The 16526-nt window shown below is 40.5% G+C and overlaps 1 protein-coding gene across 3 annotated transcripts in view; it reads left to right on the top strand.

Annotated features, from left to right (window-relative positions):
• Positions 1-5123: 5123 nt before the first annotated feature.
• Positions 5124-16526, top strand: part of FSTL4 (follistatin like 4) — a 301128-nt gene continuing 289725 nt past the window's right edge. For 2 of the 3 annotated variants that reach the window (XM_063168677.1, XM_063168673.1), the window contains exon 1: positions 5124-5245. The gene's annotated coding sequence lies outside the window, so the exon portion shown is untranslated. The remainder of the gene's footprint in view (positions 5246-16526) is intronic. The other variant, XM_063168676.1, reaches the window with a different exon arrangement.

The raw sequence follows: 16526 nt of genomic DNA, 5'->3' as shown, positions 1-16526 counted from the left end.
ACTTAGAGCACAAGTGTAGGATTTCTTTTCAGCATCATATTTAGCATGTAACTCCCCTTTGTGTGTCCTTGTATTAAAAATCTCCTTGGCTGCTTAGTAGATTAAGGTATACGAATTTATTTTCCTTCTAATCTTCCTCCTGTACTTGAACTTTTGCTTCACCCACATTCTTAATGTTTTCCCAGTCTTTTAAATATAGGGTTAAGGAGAGATTCCTGGATATTGCTTATTTGCCTTTGATTCAAACACAACTAAAGAACAATATTTTATATTCTGAACATAAGGGAAATCTAATACAGCTTGAAAATTAAAACATCAATTTAAAATCAAATTTCAGTCTTTAATTAATCTGATAAACAGAAAACTACTGAGTTGATGAATTGGAGCCAGATTGCTCCATGACATCAAGATGCTCAGCTGCTGAGCTCTTGCAGTTCTGGGTTTGAGTTTGGTGGAAGGACCCCTGTCCCCAACACAGCTGCCTTTGTGAGGTGAAACACCCCCCTGCTAATGCAAGTGTGAGTGGCTGCTTGTTAGAATCTGAGGTTTAAAATCTGCTAAATTCCCTTTGTCTTTTCTCCTGAACAAGAAGAGCCATGGATGCTGTGTCACTTGCCAGGTGGTGAATGCTTGACAGATTCTTCCCCACTGAGGGCAGCTAAAAAGAAATGAAGGAGCCTTTCAGGATCAAATGTGGAGATATATGCAGTTGTCAATAGCAGCCAGTGCTCAGAGCACATCCGAATTCTCAAAGTAGAAGTTTCATTTGGAATTTCCCTGGTAGATGAAATCCATGGAGTTTTTTGGTAACTTTTTTCCACTGTTGCAGATAGGTTGGGGAGATGTTGAGCACCACTGTGTTATTCAGTGCACTCTCTCTGGCCTCTGTAAATGTTGTGTGGCTCTTGCATTTCTCCCTGGTCAATCAGGGTGGGATTATTTTAGCTCCAAAGAACATGATTTCCATGTGGGATCCCAGCAGGAGCTTGTGTCAGGCTTTCTGCTGCACCCAGTGGCTATTCCAAAGTGGGGAGCTGGGCAATAACATAGACTTTAATCTTAACTCCATCTCCCTGAGAATGTGGCACTGGTTTCTGACCTTTGTCCAGCTTGTGGACAGAAAGGATTTCCAGTGGGAAAGCCAAAAGCACTGCTGCTGTACAAGTGCATAACCCTCTCCATTTTGACATTTGCACACACAGGAACTGCAGTCAAGCAGGAAGCTGTCATCCAAACTGAGATTTGGTAATCTCAGATCTCAGGGAACATTAGAGGTTTCTTCATAGAGGAAAGGTTCTCTGCCCAGATGTTCACAGCTGCTTTCAAAGTGATCCTTCCCCCTGATGCTCATCATGCAGGTGCCCTTTGTATGCTGGGTCATTGAGCTGGTCCCTGATGTCTGGTTTTCCTCTCTGTGCACAGGTACAGATGTCTGCTCTGCCTGATACACAGGCACTGCTGGCCCATTTCCCACTCTGATTGCCAGCCCTTGGCTGCCCCACACAGGGATGGCTGCTTTGGCCAAGCTGCTCCCACTGAATTCATGTCTTCATTACCTCCCCACCCAGATTCATCCTTAAGGATTCAAATAACTTTACCCATCAGCTCCAGGAAGAAATAAGGCAGGATGAGATGGCATTTTAAATATTATTATTATTATTATTATTATTCATTATCTTGAGTGATTTGAATGCTTTTCAGTAGCATTAGGTGAAAGAAAGTGGAAAGGAATTGGATGGCTGCATTTCTGTGGGAAAACACATGGTCCATTTTCTTTACATTATCTGCTCTGAGGTCATGAAAGGATGATGAAATAAGCCCCATGGGATGTGTTTGAAGTAATTGTGTTCCCAGGTTATTTAGTGAGTGGGGTTTCCTTTTACTTACAGCAGTGCTATTTGTAATTAAATTAATATTTTGCTTTAATATTATCTCCAATCATTGTATGAATTATTTTTGTTGTGCATAATGAGAAAATTGCACTGTGCAATTTTGATGTGTATGTTAGTGTATTCAACACTGGGCTGGTTTATGTTTAAAGAAGTAATATATTATCTAAAAACATGTTTAAATTATATTTGATTTTTTTCTGATGGCTTAGCACCTGAAACAAGACTTCAATCCCCTTCTCTCTCCAATAAGTAGAGAAGACCTGTGGTGGTTTGAGGGTGATGAGGACAGTGCTGGTTTTGCTTGGCTGATGTTTATCTGCTCAGTTTAACCCTGTGTGTTTCAGCAGGGCTCAGCTCATGATTATAAACTGGAAGGACAGGGAACAGTTTATAAAACCATGTTTTAGTAGTATTGCTCCATGTGGACAGAGGTTAAGGCAGCAGCTGGGCACATCAGCAGGGAAACAGGAGAGGCTGAACTGATCTCACAGGTGCAATCCTGAGTGCAGTTCTAGAGCTGGCATTAGAGATGGTGAGAGAAGAAAGGAAGGAAGGTTGAGAATAATTAAAAAAAAAAAAAAGGGAAGACTTCCATGAAGCAATGGAGGATACTGTGCACAGCTGGTAAAGGATTGAGCTGAGAATACCATCCTAGAAATGGGAATTCATGTCACTTTAAAACAGCTGCATTCATGTCCTCAGGCTGGCCATAATTCACAGAATGTAACATGTCCATGGGGATAGGACAAGTTTCCTTGGGGGCTCTGGCTGTGGTGCTGCAGCTCAGTGTTTCAGCTGGGGATGCAGCATTTCCCAGCCCCAGGGCTGCTGGGCTGGCCCATGCTCCACACCTCTGTCCCCCCACCAGCACAGCTCCCATGCATAGGATTGGCTCCCAGAAGGTTCCTCTCCATCAGACCCCAGCCAGAGCACTGAGGAAAACCTTAAAGAAGGAATATCTTAATTATAATTTATATCTTCCCCAGTTCAGAAGGAAAGTTAATCCATTCTTTCCCCTCCAACCCCAGAATTCCTGAAACAAGTGAGGCTTAGGTAGGTGAAATTGGTAAAAGCCAGAAGTATTAAGGAAATAACCTTTTCCACTATATGAAATTTCCCCCCCATCACTGAGCACGTGCTACCAGGCAAGGGAGATCCATCTCACTGCCCCCTGCACTTGTGCAGACAGTGGAGCATCTCCTGGGATCATTTCACATAAAAAGATCTTAAAAAAAAATAAAATCAATTTTTCTCTTTAGTGAACTGATTCTTAGCCTGGACCTCTTTAATGTGAGATAGCATGGGCTGCTTTTGCAGGCTTGAGGGTGAGGGATTTACATTTCCTGTCCTCTTCTTCCTATCACAACTGTAAAGGCAGAAGTGCTGCACTCTAACTCCCATCCTGGGTAATATTTATTTCCATAAGGGAAGTAAGCTTTGAGGTTTAATCTCCAGGGGAAAGAAATCAGAAGATGCAAATCTAATAGAGAATGATCATTTAGCTTTAAAAATCTGCCATCTCTTGAGCATGTGGATAAATGCAGAAATTGCTTTACCAGTCTAATGGAAGTGCCTTATGATGTCTAAAAAGGTTTGAATCAGTGGGCCTGTGGCAATCCAATAGGGCCTCACAGAAATTTCTTTTAAGCCCTCACTGAACTCTGGAGAAGCTGATCTACTCACTGAGGTGGGGGGTCTGCCCAACCCATCCGATTGTGACACACAAGAAAATAATTTTCTGTTCAGCTCTGCATTACAAGCAAAAAGCTGCCATTTTCCATCCACAAAACTGCTCTTTAAAAGCTGTCCCAAAGGTTAATAATTGTACCTCTGGGGATCTAAGGTTAAGGATGTGATTTTTCTGTCAGTATAATAGAGTCTGCCTAAATTCATGGATACAGCTCTGCATTGAATATTCCCAAGTGCACAATGAACAAAACCAGTCAATAGAAATCAATATGATTTTCAACTTTTGAAAGACAACTCTTTTGCCTGCATATGCTTTGTAGGTCTGTCACTCCTTCCTATGCACAGTGAATTTTGATTTTTTTACTTTATTTTACTTTTTATAAGATAGCAACACAAGGTAAAGCCTTGGTTATTTAACCTTTAGGAGAGGCTGGTTGGTTGCAGCCCATATTCCCTGTGGTGTTGCCCAGGTGTGTCCATGGTGCTCCTAAGGTGCAGTTTTCCTCATGCTCCCTAAAATCCTTCCAGCAATTAATGTTGTTAAGTGGCTCATTGGTTTTTGGTGTCCTCAGCTTGAGGGTAGAGCAAGAGGTGCACAAGTGGAGGGAACCCAATTCCATTTCACTAATAGGTTCAGAGGTTCCCAGCATAATAATTTTGTAGTCTGTGACCTTTGGCTGAAAATTACTGACTAAATGACAGTCTGTATCAGCTTCTGCAGATCTTTGCAAATGCATAAATGTTACTGTTTAATTTGTTGCTTATTCTGAAATCTATTGTAAGTTTCTATTTTTAAGGCTATTGAAATCAAACTTGATTAGCAATAATTTAGGCTACTGAGACAACTAAAAGAACATTTTATTATCAGTTATAGCACTGTAGCACTGAGCTTTTAGGATTCAATTATTGTTTTACTTCCCTGCTGACAGCTCCTACCTCCTTCACCCATTCTGATTCAGCTTCTCACTGGCCCCTTTCAGTTTTCCTTGCCTGCCATGTACAATTTCATAAACACTGAAGAGTAAGTAGAGCTTTCTTTCAGCAGGTAGAAAATAAGTGGAAGGAAACCCTTGGGAAGTTAAAACCATAGAAATTGAAGGGCATTATTAGCACTTTGATTATGTACTAGAAGCATACACATTGGCACATCAAAAATTTGTTAATTAACCCAGGCAAAAAATGTAGGTTGGAAATGACTTCTCTGAAAATCCTGAGCTTGTTTTGCTATGTGTTCTACCAGCAACAAAGCTGATAGCATGTCTGTGTCTGCAGGACGTACCCCTTGCACACCTGCCTGTTATTATTGACTTTTCTGGGCCTTCCTGACCTTCCGTGAAGCTCTGTACTGTGAAGGATAAACAACTGAGTATATTTAAAAAAACTGAAAGAAAGGGAACTCATAGTAAAGTTTGTTCCATGTTCTTCCTGGTTTCTCTGGGAATAATCAGGGTTAAAGAAACTTTCATCCTGGCTATTTTAATAACCACACTTTGAATGTAAATAAATAACAAAGAGATCAAGGTCCAGAGAGCATTGAAATCTGCTTGATGTCATCCCTTAACTGTGTCAGGATTCATGGTGGGATGCAGCAAGTGCAAGGAAAGGAACCATGGCTGGTGAGAACCATCACTGGAAATTCTCCAGGAGGCAATTCATCATAAGGGGTGAGTTTCCCCCAGTGCTGAGTGTCACTGCAAGCCCAATTCATCATTTATGTCTCAAAACACTGTGTTTGGAGAAGGCAAGTGGTGCATAGGCGTTTCCTGGCTTGTTTCTGAGGATGAATTTTGACCTGCATGCTCAGAGTTACTCAAAGGAAGCAGAGTAGGAAGGGAATGTATCCAGCCCTGAGAAAGGAGATTCTGGGGTGACAGCTCACAGTGATGAGTGGTGCAAACCACAAACAACCAAAGATTAATTAAAAACAGAGAGTTAACATTCTGCCCTATTTCATAATGATGACATTCTCCTTGAAATATACACAACATCTGCATGCTGCAGTTCAGCCAGGCAACAAGACATCAATAATTATCTCCTTTGAAAAATATAGCTTCTTGATAAATATTGCATTAAAGAAGATGATGCTGGTGTCTGCTCAGTATCTGTTGGGTAGCCTGGCAAGACAATATTGAAATTATGTGCTGTGCTCTCTGCTGTGTTGCATCAATTAGGGCTCAGTCCATCTCCTGCTGAAGTCACTGCTTTTTCATTACTGTGGCTGAAGCACCCTTTGCTTTCACCATCTCCCTCTGTGTGATTTTCATCATGAACAGCCTTCTAGAAAAGAACACTTTCTTGCCAATTCTGTGTGTTATTTCTATCAATATCAAATGAATTAAAACCTCAGTGATCAATATTCCAACCCATGCATTAGTTTCTCTTATCTGTTTAAACATGTGTTCTTGCTCTGTCTCTTCCTTTTGCCCAAGAGGTCTTAATTAAAGATTAACAAATCAGTTTGAATCAAATAAGAACAACTGAGCTGAAGTGAAAATATGAACTTGTAAAAAACTTAATGCAGAACTTATAAAAATTATTTGGAGTTGGTATTTTTAGACAACTTTAAAACAGCTTCCATCTCATCTCTGTGATGCCCTGTATCACAGGGAGTAGAAGATCATCATTGCTGAGGGAGGCTGCTCCTGTGTGTTCCTTCTAATGCAAATAATGGCACTGAGAGTGCTGCAGCTACCAGGATTTGTACAGGAAAACACTTCCCTGTTTATTTCAGTGAAGTGGATCTCTGAATGTAAGAAGTGATTTGTTTTGATTTAACAAGGTTGTCACAAATTCAGGCATATCCGTAGCGCCTGTCAGTACCACACAGAGATGGGAAAATAACCACAAACACCAAGGCAGGTGTGGGAAGGGAAGCAGAGATGGGGAGATTGTGAGAGAAGAACTGTGGGTATAGAGAGAAGTGTGTCATATCAAGGGACTGATAAATTATCATTAGCATTAATTAGTGAATGGGAAACATGAATATTTGGTTCTGCTGAAGATTCTTAGCGTGACTCAGCAATGAATTTCTGTGATAACTATCTCTGAATATTCCCAAAGGATTTTGAAAACTGAAAAAAACACTCTTTGTATCTGTTGGGAAAGTCCAAGGTAAAGGCCAGTGCTTCAAAACTGCCTGCCAAGCTATTTGGGATGTGACCCCAATTCCCAATTTTTCCCATAGCCTTGGTGGTGTCTCAGGTTGCACAGGTACGAGAGGTTTTACCTGTAAGGAGCATAAGAGCAGTTTTGATGAGGCTGGGAGCTGTTCTCTCTGAGCCATGCAAGACTTTGGTGGCTTCCCAAACCTTGGTGTAGACCTTGAACCTATGGAGATCTCTGCCCTGCAGAACAGTCACTGCCTTCATAATTGGGTATGCAGATGTTTGCAGCTGGAGCCAGCACAGGTGGAGATGGGCCAGATCTGCAGCTGGGTTTTACCACAGCATGAGGAGCTGATCTCTGCAAATGCTCCTGTTTCAATTATCCCTTTATTTGAAGAATCTGATCACTTGGCAGTTGACATTGTTTCCCTCTCCAGCTACACAGATACAGCGCCTACAGTGAAGTTTCTCCTCCTCCTGCTCCCTTTTTAACTTGTTTTTTTTTTTTATTTATTTGACTGAAAGCAGCAAACAGATAAATGTGTTGACAAGCAGTAGCTCAGCAGAGAACAAAAGTGAAAAAGAACAGCTTGAAAGAAGTAATCTTCTGTGTGAGAAGCAAATGGGAGTGAGAGATGAGCAGGTAATAAAGGGACTTTTGCCTTTAATGCATCTAGCTCCTGGTAAGCAAGCAGACATGAAATGAGAGAGAAGCTGTTTCTAACCCAGACAGAAAAAATGCCTGACAGCATGGGCTGCATCCATGCAGCACTGCTGGCTCTGCCTTGGGCTTTCTCACTATCAAACCCATCCTAGTTATCAACAACAGGAGATAGATGGAAGCATTGGGTTTTAGGTGTTTTTTCTTTTTTTTAACTGGTATATACAACTATGAAAGGTTTACAGTAAAACTTGCAGCTATAAAGCAGAGAAAAGATACAGATGCTTGATGGAGCATCTTGATAAGGAAATGATGGGAGTGATCATACCACCAAGTGTGATTTTACACATGCAATCTTTTTTATTTTCCTCATAATTGGTGGGTTTTATTCCCTGAGATGAACACTTGGGATTTAGAGACTGTGTTCATCCACCACCATCACCCATAACTTCCCTGTTATCTGCTCCTTCTCTTTCACCCTCCTTCCCTCTCCACCTCTCTTTCACCCTTAGGGAAAGGGAGATAGAAATGGGATCTTCCAGAGATTTGCACTTCAGATTGTGCTGAGTTTGTGTCCTACTTAAATCAGAAGGTGTTTCCAGTGTGCTCATGAGGGGAAGCAGTGGCTCAGCACTGACCTCTTCACTCTTGTGACCAGTGACAGGAGTCCAGGAAATGGCTGGAGCTGAGTCAGAGGAGGTTCAGGTTGGGTATCAGGAAAAGATTTTTCATCCAGAGGTTCGTTGGGCACTGGAACAGATCCCTGGGGAAGTGGTGACAGCATCAAGCCTGACAGAATTCAAGAAGTGTTTGGACAATGCTCTCAGGCAGAGGATGGGGTTTTTGCAGAGTCAGTAGTTGGATTTGATAATCCTGATGTGTCTCTTCTAACTCAGCATATTCAGTGATTCTGTAATTCTGTGCTTATGGGCACAAGTAGAAATGAATATAAGTAGTTAAGCAAACCCAAAACCTCTGGGAGAAATACCATCTTGAATATCAACATTTAAAGAGAAATTGGTGTTAGATGTCTCTGTCCCCTGTGGCTTGCACCAATATACAAGCCAAGTGTGTTTGGTAGTGACAGTGTCCAGGTCCAGCCCTGTGTACCTGAGTTGTCTCTAAACCCCAGTACTTTTCTAATCCACCCCTGCCTTTTTTTGATCAGACCTGCTTCTCTTGTTGCACTTTGTCATCCACTTCACCTCCACATATGTTCAATGTCCTGCAGTTTTCTGAGCTGGTAGGTAAGAAAATCATTCTCAGACATTACTTTCTTTCTCCTCTATTTCATTTGGTTTCTAAAGAGACTAAATTTCCTGCTCTGTATTTCCAATTTCTATTGGAAATATCTCCTTCAAACTACCCATAAACATAAATAACAATGAACAGAGACTGGAAATATATATAGAAACTCTAAGATGCATGTGCATAAAAAAGGAAAAAAGGGATTTTTAAAAAAATACCATAAAACATTATGTGATCTTGCTGTTGATTTAGAATTATGCCACCCCTTCTCCAAAGCCCATCAGGCAAAGTTAAAATGCACAAATATGATAAATGTTCATGAAAATAAGTAATTGCTCATAGAGTTGTCTGTTCTGTGCCTGCTGCTTTCTTTCCACAGCACGAATGTGGCAGGCAGGAGTAGTGAGTGCTCTCCTGTTGGTGTTGAGCTGTTGTGAAAAAGATGTGCACCAGGACTTTGCTGTTACTATGATTCAGTATGTGGTGGCTTAGGACTGACACTCAGGTATGGAGAAACAGTTTGTTATAGGTAAATATAACATTTCCAAGCAGTTTCAGCTATGTTTCTGAAAAGCTGAGGAGCAGTCTGAAGAGTGGCCAGGAATGAAGAAAGTTTCACCTCAGCTGGTGGCAGGGGCAGCAGCTCTGGAGAGGGCAGCAGTGTCTGTACAGGATCAAGACTGGGATTTTCCTGTGTTCAAAGGCACTGAAAACACAATGCAGTTCTGCGGGGGCAGGTCTTGAAACTCTCCTAATGCCAGCAGAGGGGGACACCTGGATTGTTTTCATCTGCCCTTTCTTTTGGTCTTCATGATATTGGAGTCTCCCAGTGCCTCAAGGGCCTACAGGAGAGCAGGAGGGACTCAGACAAGAGCCTAGAGTGGCAGGACAAGGGGCAATGGCTTCAAATTGACAAAGGGCAGAACTGGATTGGATGTTAGGATGAAATCCTCCCCTGTAAGGGTGGTGAGGCCCTGGCACAGGCTGCCCAGAGAAGCTGTGTCTGCCCCATCCCTGGAAGTGTTCAAGATCTGCTTGGACAGAGCTTGGAGCTACCTGGGATAGTGGAAGGTGTCCCTGCCCATGGCAGAGGTTGTAACAAGATGGTCTGTGAGGTCATCTATAGAATTATGGATTCGTAGAATCATCACAGAATCAATGATTCTATGGCCATCCCTTGAGGATTTCTGCTCTGCAGAGGACTCCAGGCTAAAACCAGTACGTGAGAGTTTTAAAACTGTTCATCTCCCCCTGATTCTGAGGGTAGTTCAGACACATGAAAGCTTTCTGAAGGTTTGGGTGTCTCTCATCCATGCACCAAATGGACGAGTGGCCTAGGAGGCCAGAAGGATGAAGGCAGCCATTCAGCTTCCCACACAAGGATTTTCTCACATTCATCCTATTTTGGAAAAAGCCTGTGAAGTGCCTTCTTCAGAAGACCCTTGCACAGCTTATGTGCATGAGTAGAACTCATATAGTTCATGGACATTGGCCCAAGGGGGAATGTCACACCAGTGGCATTCAAATATCTCTCTCTCTCTTCTTGGCCAGGTCTTTAGATTTTTATTCTGCTTAAATAGCATTGGTGAAAAGCCAAAGAAATAATAGAAAATCTACCTGGGTACAGAATCAGCAAAACCAGTAATGGATGTAAGGATTTTCCCCCCTCTCTAGACCTTGCATGTAAAAGGAACATCAGCAGTTTGCCCAGGCTGAGGACCTGAGTTAAGCAGTGTGACCCAAGATCAATTATCCCTTTACACTGTGGGATGTGCGGTCTACTGAGAATTATTTATTTAAACAGATTGAAAGGGTTTTTCTAAAGTAAATAATAAACAGATTTAATCTTTTTAAATGTTTGATAGGATGGTGGACTTAAGCTTTTAGCAATTTTCAATGTCTTAAATCTTTTTGCTGCTACCCAGGAAATCAAAGCTCTTGGCTCTGTACAAAATTTGACAGGTGCTTCCAAGCCTGAGCACAGACAGCAGTTTTATGTGTTACAGGCAAACTTCGTGGTTAAGAACCAATACAAATCTTAAACTGATAGGGAGAGGTAAAACCAGCAAGTTTTGTCAAAAGGATTTAACAAAAATCTTGAATGAAATCTGGAAATAATAAAAAAAAAGTATTTGTAAGCTTAAACAGGATCCTGTGAAATGGTGATAAGTATTGTGTGGTTTCTGCTAGATTGAGGGGTGGGTTTGTGCTGGCTTAGGAAGAGATACTATTCATCTTTATTTGTGCTACAGCTTTGATAAAATGGGCTTAAAAGGTAAGATATATATATGAGCTGTGTTCAGTCTCCAGTAGCAATGACAGTTTGATTTTATCACTGCCAAATGCAATATGCAGCCTTGTGCTCAGTAACCCTCCAGAAATCGAGATGCATTTTAAGTATAGGTGTAAAGTGTTCTTTTTCTTTCCGCTTTTTTCTTTTTTTCCCATAACAAGCAGAAAAGCCCCTGGTAAATGCTGTGTCTTTCACAGGTCTTGGTCATTACTTGGTTGAGCAGCTGCAGGTGGGATTTGTGTTTCTCTGTATTAGATGACTTTGGGAAATGCAGAATTGTAGCCTCTAGTCCACGGGCTATGGGAGCAAAATCTAACTTAGCAGAGCATGTATCCTTGGATTACTGTTGTACAGCCTTTTGGTTGTATCAAAGCAGCTGTTGTGCAGATAATAGTCACTGTCTTGGGTCTGAATGGGTTATTGAATCGGTGCAAGGTACTGTAAATTGGAGTGAGCTTGGCTTTTCAGAGAGCCTAAGAGGGAAGGAAATAGCAGAGCTGAATCTTCCTGCTGTCAGAGCACATGCACATACCTGTGGGGAGGAAATAAATGCCTTCCCATCCAGCTCCCTTAAAACTAAAACCTTCCTCTTGCTGGCTTTGAAATAGGTAAAGGCAGCAGGTACTCCTGTGAGAGATTGGGAATTGCCAGGAGAACTGCTCTGAGATAAAACATGGGCCTCTTTCAGAACCTAACATTGCAAATGAAGCAATTTGGATTCTGTTCTTGACTCTGGCCCAAACATTCAATTATAGAAAAGTTATTGGAAATCCAGTAAAATTTCCTTTATTTCACTTTTGTGATATACAAAATGGGAATAAGTGCACATGTTCTTTGATACTATGTTAAATATTAAGTGACAACATTATTATAGTCAGTCACTGATATGTGAGGCATGTGAAAATCTTTGAATATATAGCTGTGTTTTTGCCAGGCACTGGGTAATGTTGATGTAGTAAAACATAAGTAAATGAAGAAATAAAGAAAGGGAAATAACGACTTTGTAAGTTGCTGTTGCTGATACTTGGTTTCCATGATTATTTTAGGTAATATAGCTCAGAGTTTGAATTTCTGGGAGTAAATATAGCCTAACTCTGCGGTGCCTGACTTGTGCAGGTATTTTCAGGAAACAAACTTTGGGATATACTCTGATAAAAAATGAAATCTACAGTATCACAAATATCTCCAGCAAGGCAGCCACCATCTGTACATGCAAATATACAGAACCTTGCAGATGGAAATACTGTTCAACCCTCTGTTGATTTAATGACTTGAGGCTGACAAGTGGTGTAATATTTTCCATATTGCAGTAACATCAGAAAATTACATTTCACAACTTTTCCTAGAAGGAAAATATATTGCGTGCTGAAGTGAACGAGAGGTTTTCTTTAGGGAAGACCAGGTATGGGGTAGAAAATAAGTGCTGGAGTGTCTCTTGAACTATCCTTATGCCTTTAGAGCAAACTATGGTTTGGGCAGAGAAATTTATGTAGTGTCAAGGCCAACAAAATCCTGTTTAATTTGGGTATGGTTAAATATCATTGAAATGGGTAGAAAGAACTCAAATTGCAGGAGCCCAGAGAGTTCACTTGCTGACAGCTTTAGAGAGAAACACTTTCTGACATTTTAGTTAAACAGAGCCCAAAACATCGAGTTTGTTAGTATGATTATTTTTGGTGCATCTTCCTTCATCCTTGAAGCTTAGACTTGATGGTCTTGGAGTTCTTTTCCAAACCTAATGAAACCACAGCTCAAAAATTGCAGCTTTTCCCCCCAGCTTTTGGCCATTTCATTCCCTTCTGTCTTGGAGCAATACTGATGGTGAAACCAGTGAGTTTTCTCTATCGCTTCTGGGTAGTTATGTATGATGAGCATAGGATCACATTTCCTGCAGCTGATTCCACACCTCCTTCCTTTGCCCTCTATCACCTCACATCTAGATTTCACTCCTTTTTGGAAATCTCATTTACAAAAATATGCTTTTCTTATGAAACATTATTTGCAGGCCTGTTATTAAAATCTCACTGCATTTATATTTTTGACAGTGTGAACCAAATTGCTCATAATTCCATTATGCTCTGTATATCACTGAGTTGGGAGAGTAATTCTGGCATATGCTAATGCCCCTTGGTTTACACACATAAAATGCTATTCTGGTAACAAAGTAGTGAGTATATTTTATAATGGGATATATATCATTATAAATGGAACACTGGTTTTACAAAATATTTTAAGAGGAAGGTAAATTAGATCATGAAAAGTGCATAAGGGCTATAAATTATGCAGTAGCCTAAAGAATTATTATAAAGAGATTTGGTTGTGGCCTGATCCCATGAAACCTTTAACTGTGGCCATTAAAATAAACCATATCAACTGCTCACAGACACAGAAGATTTATTACATCCCATGGAATGGTCACCTGAAACTTCAAAATTGCATACAGCATGAAAATAATGGTCCCCCTTAATTCTTGATGCAGATGTTTTTAATGAGTGAAATTAAAAGGGAAATGGTAGCAGTTTCAACTGGAGTTTTTATAGTACTCCCTCTTGACATTCAAAACATTTTTCCCTGGAGAGGTGCCTAGCATTTTTAGAGGGGAAAAGCTTTAATGTCTGATGTGGCTTGTGAAAGAGGCTTGAGGGTGACAGACTGAAATACTCAACATGGAGAAATGTATTCAGAACCATCCTTGAGTGTCGTGAAAAAGCCTTTGGTTTTCCTCCTGTCCAAATTAGACATCTATTCATCTTTCTCTCTACTTGTTCTTCTTCCTAATTTATTTTCTGTTTCTTTACACCACCATGTTTCTCTTTATGCCTTCTTCAAGCTTATGTGGCCAAACCCTTCTCTCAGAAGGATTTCTTTTGGAGTCCAATTGTGCACCTCCCTGAAAACTTCTTGGTTAGGTGTCACATCTCAGCAGTGGGACAGGAATAGTTTTAAGTGGAATTTTTGGAGAATTAACAGCACTTTCATGCCCTTCTTGCTGCTAAAGTGAGACAGAAGGTCAATGTCCCAACCCAGTTAGACATCTGGGTCCCCAGTAACTGAGCTGGGACCATGCAGCAGGTACTGGTGGACTCATCACACTGGGGTCTGTACTATAACAAACTTCTTCAATATGCTGATGTGAGATTGTAGTTCATTATTAGATCCCATTAATTATTAATTTGCTGCTTCAGAGGAACATGATGCTCCAGTCCATGTTAGTGCTTTGGCACCTGGGCTGAAATTTGGAGTCACTTCTCTAGATAGCACAGTGCGGAAGCACTGCTTAGGAAAAAGCTGGGGGAAGGATAAAATTAAGTATCTCTGAAAGAAATGAAATTAGATAATGATTGGGCATTAACCAGGTCATTAATTTCTGGGCTATTTTAGGGAAGGAGAAGCCCTGCAGAAATGTGTGGAGGAGTTGCACTTAGCAGTCCAGAACTCTCAGAGATTCCTAAATTCTCTCGTCCCTGTTCCCAACCTGGGATCAGCAGTTCCTGTCTTTCTTGGTGGTCCAAACTTCCCTTGTGTCACTGTGTGCCTGACAAGTTGAATCATTAAGACCCTGTAAGTTTCCATTAGTCACTAAAAATTGCCACTTCTGCAACTCTATGTGGCTTTTTGTCAATGAACAGAGGCTTTATTGTTGCTTCTTGATCATCATCCCAGCAGTAGATAACATTATTGCTTTTAAAGATGTGAGTAATTTTAGTATAGCTGAATTAGTGAAGAAATGAATCACAGATGAGCAGGCTGTGGAAGGCAGAGATCAGGGGCTTGTTCCCACAGGCCTCCAGAGAGGGTCAGCAGCTTGGACATCCTGTTGAGAAACCAAGTATGTCCAAGGACTCTGAGCATCCCAAATGACAGTGACTCCAGAATGTGTCTGCAGACCCCATCCCCAGGCAGGCTGATTCTCACATAGGTGAGATCTGTTGGGTACCACTGTGTGAGCTGCAGAGGACTATAAATATTACTTTTGGCAGTAGCTACTCACCACGGTACTGTGCCATTTTAAACTCAATGGCATGAATGCTCTGTCGTTTCAAGGAGGGAAACACTTCTGTTAATTTCTGTTACTATATTTCACTCTTTGTAAAAATATTTTCTTCTAAGTACATGTAGTAAAATCTCATCATTTCAATTATTTTGTTTGTAATGTTACAGAAAGGAATGAGGGAAAATCTGACTTTATGAGGCTGCTGCACTTATTCTCCTTCCTTGGACCCTCAGAAATCTGTGGGGAGAATGATGAAAAATTAATGTTACTGCTGATCGGCTGCTATTCTTGGTACATTATTGTCAACAAGAAATCAGTTCAGTGTTCTTGCAAAAACCATGTTTTCTGCATGTTACATACTCAGTGACAGTCTGCACAAACTTTCATTTGAATGTATTTTGTTGTTTGTGCTTTGTGCCAGCATTGTCAGCTCCAGGGATTTCATCATTAGTCTCCTGACAGGGTTTGAGGTTTGTTTTTGTTTTGATTTTCTTTAAAACTCTGACAACAGCGCTATGAGGCTTTTGTCAGGTTAGTCTAGTTTGATGCTGGCTGACAATAATTACACTAGTAATTAACCATACTTTTATAGGATGGCTGTAATTTCTCTGCAATTAGAGCTGGAATGACAGAAATATTTCTCTATTTTTAAAGGAAAGTAAAATTTTAACCTTCATAGTGCCAGGGAAAAGAGCTTGGAAATGTTATTTTCAAAAGATTAAAAGCTGGAGGGCTAAAATTAAGCCTTCAATTATATTAAAGCCTAATCTTGTGATACTAAATCCTTTTTTATGTTTTAGGGATCTGACCTGTGATTTTTGTGGCTGGGGCTGACAGTATCAATTACATTACAGCAACCCATTAAACCAGTGACCTTTGGGCACTGACTTTTTAATCTCTTAAGGGGAAAGGGATTTATTCAGACTGAGTTTGAGATGAGTGTGATTGTTTACTGTCTCATTTTTCTCAGGTTGGCACTAACATAAACAGTCTCTAGAAACTTCTGTGTATTTTGCCTCATGCTGATGGCACACTGTGGGTCCTGCAAGCTTTTCTCTAACATCCCTTTGCTGTTTGGTAATGACACCATGCAGCAACCTGAGTCTGTATTTCAAACTTAGTAGGTGTAAGACTTTATTAAATCAGGGAGTTTTGTCCTCATAATTTGCCAGCTCTGGTGTACAGTGTCAGATGTGTGGGCAGAATGGAGTGGGTTTTGCATAGCTCTGATCATGTTTTAACCTTTGGGTTTTAAGTCTGTAAAGTGTCTGAAATCTGTAAATTCAAAAGCCTGTGGAAGCTTCTGGATAACCATAATTGTTGGTGTGAAAGAGGTGAAGGCTTTCAGTGATTTTTTATTTTTGTGAATTGTATGAAAATGTTTGAACAAAATAAGGAAAAAATCCTATTTAATTTTTAAAAATTAAAAAAATAACATATTTTGTGTGCCTAGCAAACATATTAATATATTTTCTGCACATTATAATCCAGAAATTTTTTTTCTGGAAATTTTTTGAGCTTTACCCTTAGGTGGACTTAGCTGTTTGCTTCAGCTAGTGAGTCCTCGCACACTTTCTGAGTGGTTATTTGGTATTTATCCATTCTGAGTTGGAAAACGTGTTTCTTTTGTGGGTAATTTGTTTTA

The sequence above is a fragment of the Melospiza melodia genome, chromosome 14, assembly GCF_035770615.1.
Source record: "Melospiza melodia melodia isolate bMelMel2 chromosome 14, bMelMel2.pri, whole genome shotgun sequence".
NCBI lineage: Eukaryota > Metazoa > Chordata > Aves > Passeriformes > Passerellidae > Melospiza > Melospiza melodia.
The sequence above is the reverse complement of the archived record's forward strand: the minus strand, read 5'-3'. Positions and strand labels throughout refer to the sequence as shown.